General features: G+C 47.4%; 1 long non-coding RNA gene across 1 annotated transcript in view; it reads right to left on the bottom strand.

The window, feature by feature from the left end:
- Positions 1-4,426: 4,426 nt before the first annotated feature.
- The window catches only part of LOC111826344, a 3,442-nt gene continuing 1,772 nt past the window's right edge, over positions 4,427-6,096 (bottom strand). Inside the window, exon 2 of the long non-coding RNA XR_002829682.1 lies at positions 4,427-4,990. This is a non-coding gene — a long non-coding RNA (uncharacterized LOC111826344). The remainder of the gene's footprint in view (positions 4,991-6,096) is intronic.

The raw sequence follows: 6,096 nt of genomic DNA, 5'->3' as shown, positions 1-6,096 counted from the left end.
AGGGTGTGCACAGGGCTCCTTCCATTGAGCGTTCTCCCTTGCTGAGTATAATGAGTTAAACTCCTGGCAGGGAGATGGTAAGGATTATTTAGTTTCTTATTTGGTAACTTGTGATCATTTACAAAAAGAGGTGCCCAAGTGCTGAGAAGAGATTTTTTTAAAATCCCATTTGAATAAGGGCCCATTTAATTTAATTTTTTAATCCTCACCCGAGGATATGTTTCTATTGATTTTTAGAGAGAGAGGAAGGGACAGAGAGAGATGTAAGAGAGAAACATAGATCGGTTCCCTCCCACACACACCCCGAGTGGGATGGAACCCACAACCTAGGTATGTGCCCTGACCGGGAATTGAACCCAAAACCCTCTGGTGCATGGGACGACTCTCCAACTAACTGAGCCACCTGACCAGGGCAAATAAGGGCCAGTCTTTCTTTCATTCGTTTGTTCATTCAACATGTGTTAATTGGCTTCATTAATACATGTTGAATTAATGTATTCAGAATCTTGTAGGGCAGAGTTTTGAGTAGAAGGAAGGCATAAAGTGAACTCAGACATGGCTCCTAATTCAAAAAGCACGTGGTCAATTGGGCCAGAAAGAGATTGTCTAAATGATATAATCCAAGCATAATGTGGTAAAGATCATGAGTACAGCTACAATGATGCAGATGCTACTCGATACTTCCTCCCCAATAAACACTGCTGTGGACGTGGGTTCTAGCAACCATCCAGGGACTCAGAGGTCCAGGAATGCCAGGGGTGATTCCACAGCACAACTCAGCCACATACCTCTGCTGGCTCTGGACTGAGCCGTGGTCCCTGCAGGAGGAGGGAAGAAGATGGCAGTAGTGACTTAGGTGTGAACAGCCCTGTCTTTACAAGTCCTATCTTTATGTCTCCAGTAAGGTGTGAGAGCCATATTTCTCAGTGCCTCAACGCTTTGCCAAAAGCAGCTCTTATTTTCTTATCTGACTCTCTCCATTCAGGTTTACAACTTGTGAATGAAGCATCTTAAGAGATATATTAGTCAGTAACAAACAATCGTAAGTCTCTCCGTAGCTTACAATCATGGGTCCCTAAGTCTGTGGGGTTTGGCTGATCTAGGCTGTGCTAGGCTGGAATCAGGTTTGCGATCTCACTGAGGTTTGCTGAGGAGTTAGTGGGCCAGGATACCATCCACCATGAGTCTGGAAAGTCAAATTAAACAGAAAAACAGGAAAAAGCATTGAGACCACTAATCTGCATTTATCATTCTGAAGTGGACTTTGGTATAGATAACTATATATTTATTAATGACATATTTCCTACTTCAAAAATACTTGAAGAGACTTTGAAAAAAAAAAGTTATAAAGACCGGATTTGATCAAAAACGCAACCGCAGTGGAAGGAAGTTTGGTTCCTTTGAACAGGAGTGGGAGGCCACCGATGAGTAAGACTGGGGCAGTCAGTCCCGGGAGACGTAACCAGAGACCTGGTATATTCTGATGGGCACCTGGGGGTAGGGAGGCGGAAGGACACTTAGTCCAGCCCAAGGACAGGGAAGGCTCTGGAAAGGCTGGGGCTCCCTGGTGGAGATGGCTCCTGATCTAAGTCTTGAAGGATGAGTTAGAGTTCGCCAGGGAAAGCAATGTCTTCGACGTGGTAAGGAAACCTGGGCTTTCTGGCAAAAAGGGGAAGTACTGTGTTATTTATGTCTTACTCTCTGAGAAAAGGGACATACCTTTCTAAGTGCTAAAAATGAAACTCTAGAATAATGATTTTCAAGTATTTTGTGTGTAAAAAAAATCCCCCAAACATCATGGGACCTCAGCTCTAGAGATACTAAGTCAATAGTTCTAGGGTGGGGTCCAGGATTTTGAATTTTAACAAGCTCCCCAAATAATTCTGACGTAGGGTGGCCCTCTCCAGCCCACTGAAGAATATACTACTGTAAAAGGAATTTTTAAAAATATTTTTTTATTGATTTCAGAGAGGAAGACAGAGGGAGAAAGAGATAGAAACATCAATGATAAGAGAGAATCATGGATCGGCTGCCTCCTGCCCGCCACACACTGGGGATTGAGCCTGCAAGCTGGACATGTGCCCTGACTGGGAATAAAACTGTAACCTCCTGGTTCATAGGTCAACACTCAACCACTGAGCCACGTGAAAAGGAATTTTTAAATTCAGTTATTCATTTAGCACTGTCCTAAATATAGGGTTAGACTTGAGAACAAGACAGAGAAACCCCTTACACTCAAGGACACTCTGATCAGTTAGGGGAGAAGCACAGAATTGGAGGCTCTGCCCCTGCCCCTCAGGTGCCCCCCCGCCCCCCGACCCAAAGGGCCTCCAAACCAGAGCGCTGCACCTTGTTCCACAGGATTTCAGCTCCTACCCACAATCCTTCTCACTTTCACTTTTGGTCACCAGGCTATGTGCCTAGGCCCTGGGGCTCTGTCATGGAGGCGGTTCAGGCTGATGCCTATGGTGGAAACCCCCAGGAGTCTCCAAACCCTGTAGCAGCTGCTCCGAATGACTAGCTGACGAGTGTGTGACCAGGGTCAGCAGTCAGAATGCAAGGACAGAGGCCACTGAGGGTTCTGACAAGTGCAGAGGGGCAGGTTAGGGGGAACTTGGGTGTGTCGGCTCCCAGCTTCAAAGGTACAAAGGTACTGTGCTATGGGCTGAATTGTGCCCTCTCCACCCCTAAGAAATCCAGATGTTGAAGTCTTTAACTCCCAATGTGATGATATTTGGAGATGGGGCCTTTGGGAAATAATTGGATTAGAAGGGTCAATAGGGCCAAGCCCTCATGCTGAGATTGGTACCGTGTAAGAAGAGGCACCAGAGAGCTTTCGCTCCCTCTCTCTGCCAGTGGAGGATGCTGGGAGAAGGTGGCCAGGCAGGAAGAGGGCTCTCACTGAAACCTGACCGTGCTGGCTCCCAGTCTCTGACTTCCAGCCTTCCCGATCGATGAGAAAATAAATGTCTGTTGTGTCAGCCGAGCGGACTAGGACACAGGAGAATTGCTGTCAGCCCCTCTCCTGGCTGCGGCCTTTCTGCTCACTCTGGGGTTCTGTTTAATCCTTCTGCCCCAGCCATGCCCACGTATCTCTCTGGCACTCCCTCAGAGCCTGGAACCTTAACCTGCCCCCTGTGCCCTGCTCACTGGCTTCAGAGTGAGCGACAGGCACACCTATTACTCTTACCACAGCTGAGTTCTGGCCACCTTGTGATGCAAACACTGCAGAGCCATCAGCTGCCATCGGTTAGTGTTCAGACAGAACAAGAAGCCCCAGAAAGCGTATGCCAGGGTGTCAGTGTGGGTTTGTTGGGTGTGAGATGTGTGTATATTTCTGAGTGAGTGTGCATGTGGGTAGGTGTTGAGAGACTGAGTACAGTTGGACAATGGCCAGACCCACCACCTGCAACACACACAACCCAGGAAGCCAGCCTGCTACGAGTCAACGTACAGGAAGTCAGACCCTATCTCTAGTAACCACAAGTCCTGTAACAATTGGCCCCAATTTTTCCCTCCCACTTTCAATTCAGGAGGAGCAAATATGTGCCTCCAAAGCAATAACTAAATCTCCCTTCTAGCTCCCCATGCCAACAGCATCCCCCAGGGCACACCTGAAGCCTCGCCTTTTCCCCCTGTGAAGTGCTCCGCTCTGCTGCCTGCCTGTCAGTCTCAGCCAAAGCACGAGGGATGTGGTGGGCTCCCTTGCTGTAGCAAGCCCGGAATAAACAGCCTTTGCTTGTTCTCATTCGGTTGGTCTCCATGGATTTCCACAGTGTGCGTGTGTGAGAGGGAGCGCTGTGTACATGCGTGAGTGTGTGTGTGTGTGTATGTGTGTGTGTGTGTGTGCCTGTCTGTGTCTATTTTTTTTTGGGGGGGGGGCGGGAATGGCAATGTTGGGGCTAAGAGGGAATGCAGGGGTAGCCTGCACTGACTACAAATCTTACCATTTCTGGGTTTGTTCCCTTAGCGTCTGTCCCTTCTGTTTTGGAGCTGATGGGAGGGAGGGGAGATAAGGAGACAGGAGGGAAAGGAGGAGGGATTGGATGAGAATCTCTTCTGTAACACAGAGAGGTGATTGTAAAAGCCGGGGTTTGTTGGGGTAAAGTAATAGAGTCCCCAGAACCAGCAAGCACTTTCTGTTCGTGCCCTCCTGAGTGTGAGGCGTCTCAGGCGTCATTACCCCTGCTGTGTGCCTGCTGTTTCCTGCAGAGGCTCCTGAGACTGGGGCCCTGACTTCCTGCCACGGGTGTATCAGGATTTAATCTGAGGCTGGGCGGCCACTTGCCAAAATTAATGGTTGGTAAAATTAGAACAAACAGAGGTAAGATAGCCCATTACCTACCGCACAGTCTCCCTGTGATTTTAACTGCAGTAAAGAGATCACCAAGGTGCTGCCATTTTCTGATCAATGATGGTAATTTTCTTCCCCCTAAGATCAGTTTAATCACGGCAAGGGTCTCAGAGAGCACAGAGGTCAAAAGAAAATTATACGGTTGTGCAGGATGTCTCCGCGGCCTCAGTTTATTCTGCACATCATTCTAACCGATGGAGGGCTGTGCTTGCTCAGAAGTAACGCCGGTGCACTTGTAGCAGCTCTGAGGAACCGTCTGGCCAGGCCTCTGCAGGGGGCTGCAGAATAAGACCTTCTGTGGTTTTAAAATCAAAGAAACCAAGGCTGACACCTCGCCCTTGACAAGCACGTGCCTTGAGCCTGGGACCCAACAATGGTTTTAACAGGGGGTATGTGGCGAAATGAAGAGAGATCCAAGCCCTGGGCCTCTTCTGTTGCCGGTGTGTGGCAGCTGGGAAATGCATGCGAGTACAGGGTAACTGCCAACCAAACTCAGCGCCAGAGGGTCTCAGAGCCAGTGGCCTATTCCCTTGCGCAGCGAGAGTTTGATGAATAGTTCTTTCCCTGTTGCTTTCCAATCAATCATCGGGTTTTGATCGCGTCTATTTTCTTCCACCATTTGTTCTGTGTTGTCACCTAAAGGGCAAAGGCATATTAAATCAGGAGTTGACTTAATTGCCAGTTTAAAACATTAAAATCCATACTGTAAACCCATTAGCAAACTGCTCATTACACGAATCACCAACCTACTTCTTGTGCATATGAATGGAGACAAACAGTGACTAATGACATTAAAAGCAGCAATGCACTGAACCAAAAACTAATGGCTATGTCAGGGGCAGGGAAATTCCAGTCACCTTGAGTGTTTACACCAGCAGATCACTGCAGATGAAAGCTACTGGAAAGTGGTGTCTCATGATAACCTACAGGAAAGGTAGGTATCTGATGCCTCTGTCTGCCCAGTCTCTCTTAGCACCATAACAACCATGATTATGAAATTGCATTCTCTAGTGCTTAGGCCCTAACCCTAAACCAATGGAAGGACTTTGGTTAGAACACAAGAACCTAACACTCTAATCTCCCTGAATACTGGCCTAAACAGACACCTCCTTCCTGCATTGTTTTAATTGGGTAGAATTTCCACCCCATTCTAATCCAACTCAGTCCTATTTTGCTTGTTGTTAACAACCTCTGAGGAATGTATTGTCATGCAAAGAGGAAGAAAGGTGAAATGCAAATCCCGCCCCCTCCACGCCCCCTCCCCCCCCCCCCCCCAAAAAAATTTGCTTTTGGAAAAACCCCCTTTAAAAAAAAAATTTTCCCTTACCAAATGGGCCAGCAATCAGGCCCTTTGGGATTTTTCCGAAGGGGGGGGAAACTTTAAGTTAAACCAAATTACTGTACAGGAGGGGTTTTAGGAGCTTAATTTTTAATTTGAAAAAATTTTGAAAGAAACTACAATTTTCTTTGGAGAGGGGGGGTTAATCCCTGGGGGGACGGGGGGGGGATTTTTTCCCGCCCCCAAAAAAAAAAGTGAGGGTTTCCAGGTCGGAAAAAAGGCCAGGGGGGAAACCCTTAAAATCCCATAATGCTTAAGAGTAAAAGAAGCTAAATTCATAAAAAGCTTAATTCTTGTTTTGAGCCCCACATATTTGATTCTGGGAAAAAGCCAAAAGTTGGAAAAACGTAAAGAGGTCTGGGGGTGTGCTAGGGGGGGAAAAAATAATAATTTTTTTGGGGGG

Source organism: Myotis lucifugus, unplaced genomic scaffold (assembly GCF_000147115.1).
Source record: "Myotis lucifugus unplaced genomic scaffold, Myoluc2.0 scaffold_1, whole genome shotgun sequence".
Classification (NCBI taxonomy): domain Eukaryota; kingdom Metazoa; phylum Chordata; class Mammalia; order Chiroptera; family Vespertilionidae; genus Myotis; species Myotis lucifugus.
The sequence above is the reverse complement of the archived record's forward strand: the minus strand, read 5'-3'. Positions and strand labels throughout refer to the sequence as shown.